The 6,000-nt window shown below is 42.7% G+C and overlaps 1 protein-coding gene and 1 long non-coding RNA gene across 6 annotated transcripts in view; one reads left to right on the forward strand and one right to left on the reverse strand.

The window, feature by feature from the left end:
* Nucleotides 1-6,000, reverse strand: part of GRIA1 (glutamate ionotropic receptor AMPA type subunit 1) — a 229,561-nt gene that overhangs the window by 10,279 nt on the left and 213,282 nt on the right. The window lies entirely within an intron of this gene.
* Nucleotides 1-6,000, forward strand: part of LOC114806615 — a 100,240-nt gene that overhangs the window by 6,856 nt on the left and 87,384 nt on the right. For all 4 annotated transcript variants that reach the window (XR_005659535.1, XR_003754666.2, XR_005659536.1 and 1 more), the window contains exon 2: nucleotides 2,479-2,645. This is a non-coding gene — a long non-coding RNA (uncharacterized LOC114806615). The remainder of the gene's footprint in view (nucleotides 1-2,478; nucleotides 2,646-6,000) is intronic.

The raw sequence follows: 6,000 nt of genomic DNA on the forward strand, positions 1-6,000 counted from the left end.
AGATCCCCAACAAAAAAAGATGGTATTAAATGTTGAAATAGCTTTTAAATAGAAAAACTGCTCTATTAAAGCCTAATTATTATGCTTAATGAGACCCATTTTTCAATTTTACACTCTTACTAAAATGACAGAGGCCACCCAGTTGCCTGGGTTTGGAACTCTTTGTAATCATTTGGCTGACTGAGTCACACCAGTCTCTAGGTGAGTGGAGACTTTGTGGGGGGGAATGCTTGAATATGGGTGAAAAATGGTATGGCCTATGTTCATTCTGCCTCTCTGGAAGTTGAATAATAATGTTGGTATTTGTTAAGCGCTTACTATGTGCAGAGCACTATTCTAAGCGCTGGGGTAGATACAAGGTAATCAGCATGTTCCACGTGAGGCTCACAGTTAATCCCCATTTTACAGAGGAGGTAACTGAGGCCCAGAGAAGTGAAGTGACTTGCCCACAGTCACACAGTTGACAAGTGGCAAGCCTACCTTTGGCTAATTACAGAGCATTCTCCCCCATGCCTAGGCAAGTGCTTTAAATGTCCCAAGAATTTCTGATTCTCACACAAAGATTTCTTATTGCTTGCCTTCTTACAGTGAAGGTGTGCCAGGGCTTAGCAAGTCATGCCTGTGGTTTAACAGTAGGGCAGCTGTGGTATATCTGTGCAATGTTTAGCTGCTAAAACAGCACTTATCCATATTCAGGAAAAATACTGGCAATGGTAGAAATCTAAGATGAAGAAAATCACTATTCAGGGAACATTTCTGTTTTCTCTCAGGTGCTTAGTACAGTGTCCTGCATTCTGTAAGCACTCAAATACCATTGATTGTTTGGAAAATACAAAGAGTCTCTTCATCAGGCTCTTAATAGGGGTGAAAATGAGCTGAAGAGATGTAAAAAGAAACCCAGGTATTTAAGGAATAATTATTTGGCCTAAAATAGAGGTGGAAGTTCCCAGTTATAAAGCAACAAAAATATAAATTCTAATTTCACAACCATTAAAGCATATTCAATTTAAATGAAGAACAGTATTATTTGATTAGAATTATTTTACAACTTCCTGACACAGGCTCAAATAGTCTTTGGTTAGCTTGACTTTTAAAAAAAATTTCCCTGTGTGGTATGCTTTTGTTGGGTTGTTTGCCTGCTTTTGTTTTTTTAGGTAGAGTTGTGGACCCAGTTAACTTGCAGAGCCTCGATCCCTTGTGGACTCCTGCCCCTTGGGAGTTACGGATTGAGTTTAGGAAAACTATGACATTTCAAACCCCCAGTTTCTGCCCTTGTTTTATTCTGTAGATTGTATGGAGTTCAGCAGGGTAAGTTTGCAATTTTTCCTTGCTTAGTAACTGCTGAGAGCAGAATAATAATTGTGGTATTTCCTAAGCATTTACTATGTGTCAAGCACTGTTTTAAGCCCTGGGGTAGATTCATGGTAATCAGGTTGGACACAGTTCCTGTTGCACATGGGACTCATAGTCTTAATCTCCATTTTAAAAGGTGAGAAAACTGAGGCACAGGCAATTTAAGTGACTTGTCCAAGGTCACACAGCAGATATATGGCAGAGCCAGAATTAGAACCCACATCCTCTGAACTTCCCAGATTGAAATTGTAGCTGTGAAGGGTAAAACACTAGATGAAAAAGTGAATTTTGCTTTGGGAACTCAAGTGCATCTTGATTGCCATTTCCATCCCACAGGTAACTCTGTCAACCATTCAACTCTGCCTAGATTCTGTTTTCAGATCTGTTTAAATGGTTAAATCTGAACACCTGTCTGCTATTGGTTCTTTATTATCTGCAACGGTTGGCTCTTTCTTTCTTTGATGCGGCCTGGTGGAGACAAGGACTGCAGGCAGACCAGCATAGTGGGTGGTAATCGGAAATGGGTTGGTTTTTTCACAGTTGAGGTCTAGAAGGTCAGGATACCAAGAGGCAGAATCAAAAACAGCATCCAGAACTGACAGCCCTGTGTGCGCAGTGTGTGGAAGGAACTGACGGTCACACATCAGTCTCTTTAGTCACACTGCGCTCTACTTCCTAGCCTTTCTCTGGGATTCTTAATGCTACAAAGGGGTTTCCCTGAGTCAGCTCCAAATCTGAAAAGGCTGATGGCCAGTGGGAGATAGGCAGCAGCAACGTTCTGCTCAGCTGGAGACAGGCAATGGCAGCATTCTGCATAGAGATACTCTGTCGGTTTCTGTGATTAAATGTCACTGTCACTCTTTCTCCCATAGCTGTCCTAGGAATACTTCAAACACTGAAGCGAGACTTTGCTCAAGCGCAAATGCTTTTCTTAATGCCCCTACCCATTATTATTTGATTCCTGGAGAAGGGCAATTGGGAAATGGACATGGAATCTAATGGTCACCGGGATCTTTAGGGGATGATTGGTCTGGGATTTCCCTTACAACTCACATTTGTATATCCTCTATTGGGGTTGAGATGAGGTATAAGCACTCCCTTAATTTCTCTCCTCTGATTTTCTAGATAGCTGCCCTGTGTGGAGAGAATCTCAGCATCAGCAGCACCTTCTTTGACTACAAAGGACATATCCACAAGACCAGTCCTACCCTAAAGACCCTGAAGATCATCAGACACTGTGTCCATCCTCCCACTGCCCTTCTCCAGGAATCAAGAAAAAAAAGACAGCAATGGTAGGGAACTTAAGAAATGCGTTGGCCTCTTAACAAAGTTTGTGTAAGTAAGGGGATACAGTGATGTGATTGGGGGTGCTTGCAATTTATCTCTGTGGGCACACATGCTCTATCTGAAAATTGCAACAAGGCTTTTAAACCAGTGATTTTTTTTTTTTAAAAGAAAATCCGCATCACAGGGAAGCCAAATTGTCCTCCCTGTGCCCCGTCTCCTCCCACCTACGGCCTGGGACAACTACCTCTTAGCAGCTGTTCCCCTGAGGAGCCAGCCAGCTTGTTAGTGGGAGTGAAAATGTCACAACTTGTCTCCTGCTGGGGATAGAGAAGTATAGCATAGGCAAGAATGACAGGTGAAAAGAAAAATAAAAACTAGTCTTACAGAACTCTTGGGCTGGTTACCATAGTGACAAGGCACCTTCCATCTGTTCCTTTTAACCCACTGGGCACTGCCTCTCACCTTATGTGTCATTCCTCATTCATGTGGAAGCTCTTTAAAATTGGGGATTTCCTGGTGCTTTTGTGGCCTGGCCCCTGACCTTCCTTTCTTCCCAAAACAGGCATCAAATCAAAGAAATTGGTACCCAGGCCTTCAAAAGGCAACCACCCCTCATGGCCCGGAGAGAACTGGAGCTGCTATGAGAGCTAGTTGGTGTCAATGGAATTGCTAGGAATCAGCTAAGTTATTGTCTGTGCTGTAAGAAGCCAGCCCCTCTTCCCAAGGAATGAGGGGAAGCACAGGCGAGTAGAAAGAGCGCAGGTCAGAATACCTGGGTTCTAATCCCGGTTCTGCCAGTTGCGTGCTGTTTGAGCTTTGGATTACTCACTTGATTTCTCTGTGCCTACGTTTTCTCATCTGTAAAATGGGGATTGATTAAATGACCATGATGATGATTATAGTATTTAAGCACTTACTTTGTATCAAGCACTGTTCTAACCACAGAAGTAGATACAAGTTAATCAGGCCAGACACAGTCCCTATCCCACATGGGGCTCACAGGCTTGAATACCTGTTCTCTCCTTCTCCTCATGTGAGGCAGGGACTACATATAATTTGATTAATTTGTGTCTACCCTCGAGTTTAAAACAGTTCTTGGCCCATAGTAAGTGCTTAACAAATACCATAATAAAAATAGTGACCATGTAGGCCTCGTGTCCATATAAGAATGTGAGCCCTGGGTAGGACAGGCACTGGGTCAGACTTATCTTGTTTCTTCCCCAGCACTTAGCACAGTGCTGGTAATGGTAAGCACTTAACAAATACCACAATTACTGCTTTTATTATATGGGTTTAAAGATTTTATGAAGAAAAAATACCCCTGGAGGAGTAGAACTATCATGAGCCATAGATGGATGTGATCGGAGTGTGGATTTGTGCAGTCAACTCTCAATCATTCATGGATGTGAGGGAGAGTTAAGTGTGGGATGTGAAATCCTCAGGTGATGCACAAATCTCATTTTAACTAATAATTTCATCATAACCAACTTGGCAGGTTTCTTCTTATTATTAATAATCATATTTATTGAGCATTTACTGTGTGAAGTACTCTATTAAGTGCTTGGGAGAATACAATATAACATCAGACACATTCCCTGCTCACAACCAGCTCACAGCCTAGAGGGGGAGAGCTATCCCCAACCTGAAGGTTTCTATCTGTAACTTCCCCTGCCTCTCTACTGAGAGATCAGGGAAATAGCCATGACATGGACATCAGAAGAAAAGTCCAATGCTTTGTTCATTCTAGCAACAGGTAGCAAGAGTCTGATGCTTGGTTCATTCTGGCAAAAGGTAGCAAACCTTGAATAATCAAGAGTTGACTGGAAGTGGTTCCTAGGACTCCAGGAGCAGGAATTGGGAACATTACAGGTTCTGAAGTTCTATTGGAAGAATAAAAGGGAATGAAAAAGATGTCTACATGTGGGCTAATTCCCCAAATGAATGCCATCCTTCCTTTGGGGATTGTTTAACAGAGATTCAATGAGGATGAACAATTTGAAACTCTCACCATGAGAATGGCCTAAGGGCCCTCTGCAGTTAGGAATCATCAGCTTGTAAGTAGCACTTAGTGTTTGCTGTACCTGGTCTCGGCAGCACTAACCTCTTTTCAACAAGAAAAAAAAAATCTCCTCTGCCCTAGTTGCAAATGAAGCTTAGAAAACTGGTAACTTTTCCGAGTTACTCATTCACTCTGAATCCCTGAAGTTGGTTCTGTCTTGGCACAAAGCAGCCCAGTTTTAACTATGCCCTTTGGATTCTGACAATCTGACTTGACCTTCCAAAAGGTCTCCGGAACCCCTCTGCTCTTCATGTTTCTCCAAACTGGGAGATGGTGGCCTGGCTTGAAAGGTACCCTTTTTGGATTGCTGGTAGTGTAAAGGAGATCACCGGGAGTCACAATTCTCGGTCCTGACCCAAACTCTTTCGGCTGTCCCAGTAACCCCTGGAGTTTTGAAACTTAGGCCAGGATCATCCAGTGGCCTGGCCTGAGAAATTGTTGGGTCTTTGGCTCCCAACAAAAGGCAGATTGTGCTAGGTGCCAGAATCGTCAGCTGGGAGAAGCAGTGCTACTTCTCCTATTGGTAATTTACTTTAATGTCTGTCATCCCTACTAGATTTTCAGCTCTGTGAGGGTAGGGATCATGAGAAGCAGAATGGCTTAGGGGATAGAGAGTGGGCCTGGGAGTCAGAAGGGCCTGAATTCTAATCCCAGATCAACCACATGTCTGCTGTGTGACCTTGGGCAAGTTACTTAACTTCTCTGGGCTTCAGTTACATCATCTGTAAAATGGGGATTAAGAGTCTGAACCCCATTCAGGATAGGGACTGCGTCCAAACTGATTAACCTGTATCTACCCCATGCTTAGAAGAGTGCTTGTCGCATAGTGCTTAACAAGTACCATTATTATTGTTATTATCACGTCTACCCAACTCTACTGATTTACTCTCCCAAGTGATTAGTTCAGTGGTCTATTTACAGTAAAGCATTCAATAAATGCACACAGTAAAGCGCTCAAGGAAACAATGTGGCCTAATGGATAGAGCACGGGCCTGGAAGTCAGAAGGACCTGGGATCTAATCCCCACTCTACCACTTGTCTGCTGGGTGACCTTGGGCAAGTCATTTCACTTTCTATGTGCTTCAGTTACTTCATCTGTAAAACTGGTGAATAAGACTGTGAGTCCCATATGAAACAAGGTTGGCCCTGTGTACAACCTGATTTACTTGTATCAACCCTAGCACTTAGTACAGTGTGTGGCACATAGTAAGTGCTTAAATTCCACAATTATTATTATTATTTGCAATAATAATAAAAATATTGATTGATTGATTGCTAATCACTTCTCCACTTTGGTTTAT

Source organism: Ornithorhynchus anatinus, chromosome X1, assembly GCF_004115215.2.
Source record: "Ornithorhynchus anatinus isolate Pmale09 chromosome X1, mOrnAna1.pri.v4, whole genome shotgun sequence".
NCBI lineage: Eukaryota > Metazoa > Chordata > Mammalia > Monotremata > Ornithorhynchidae > Ornithorhynchus > Ornithorhynchus anatinus.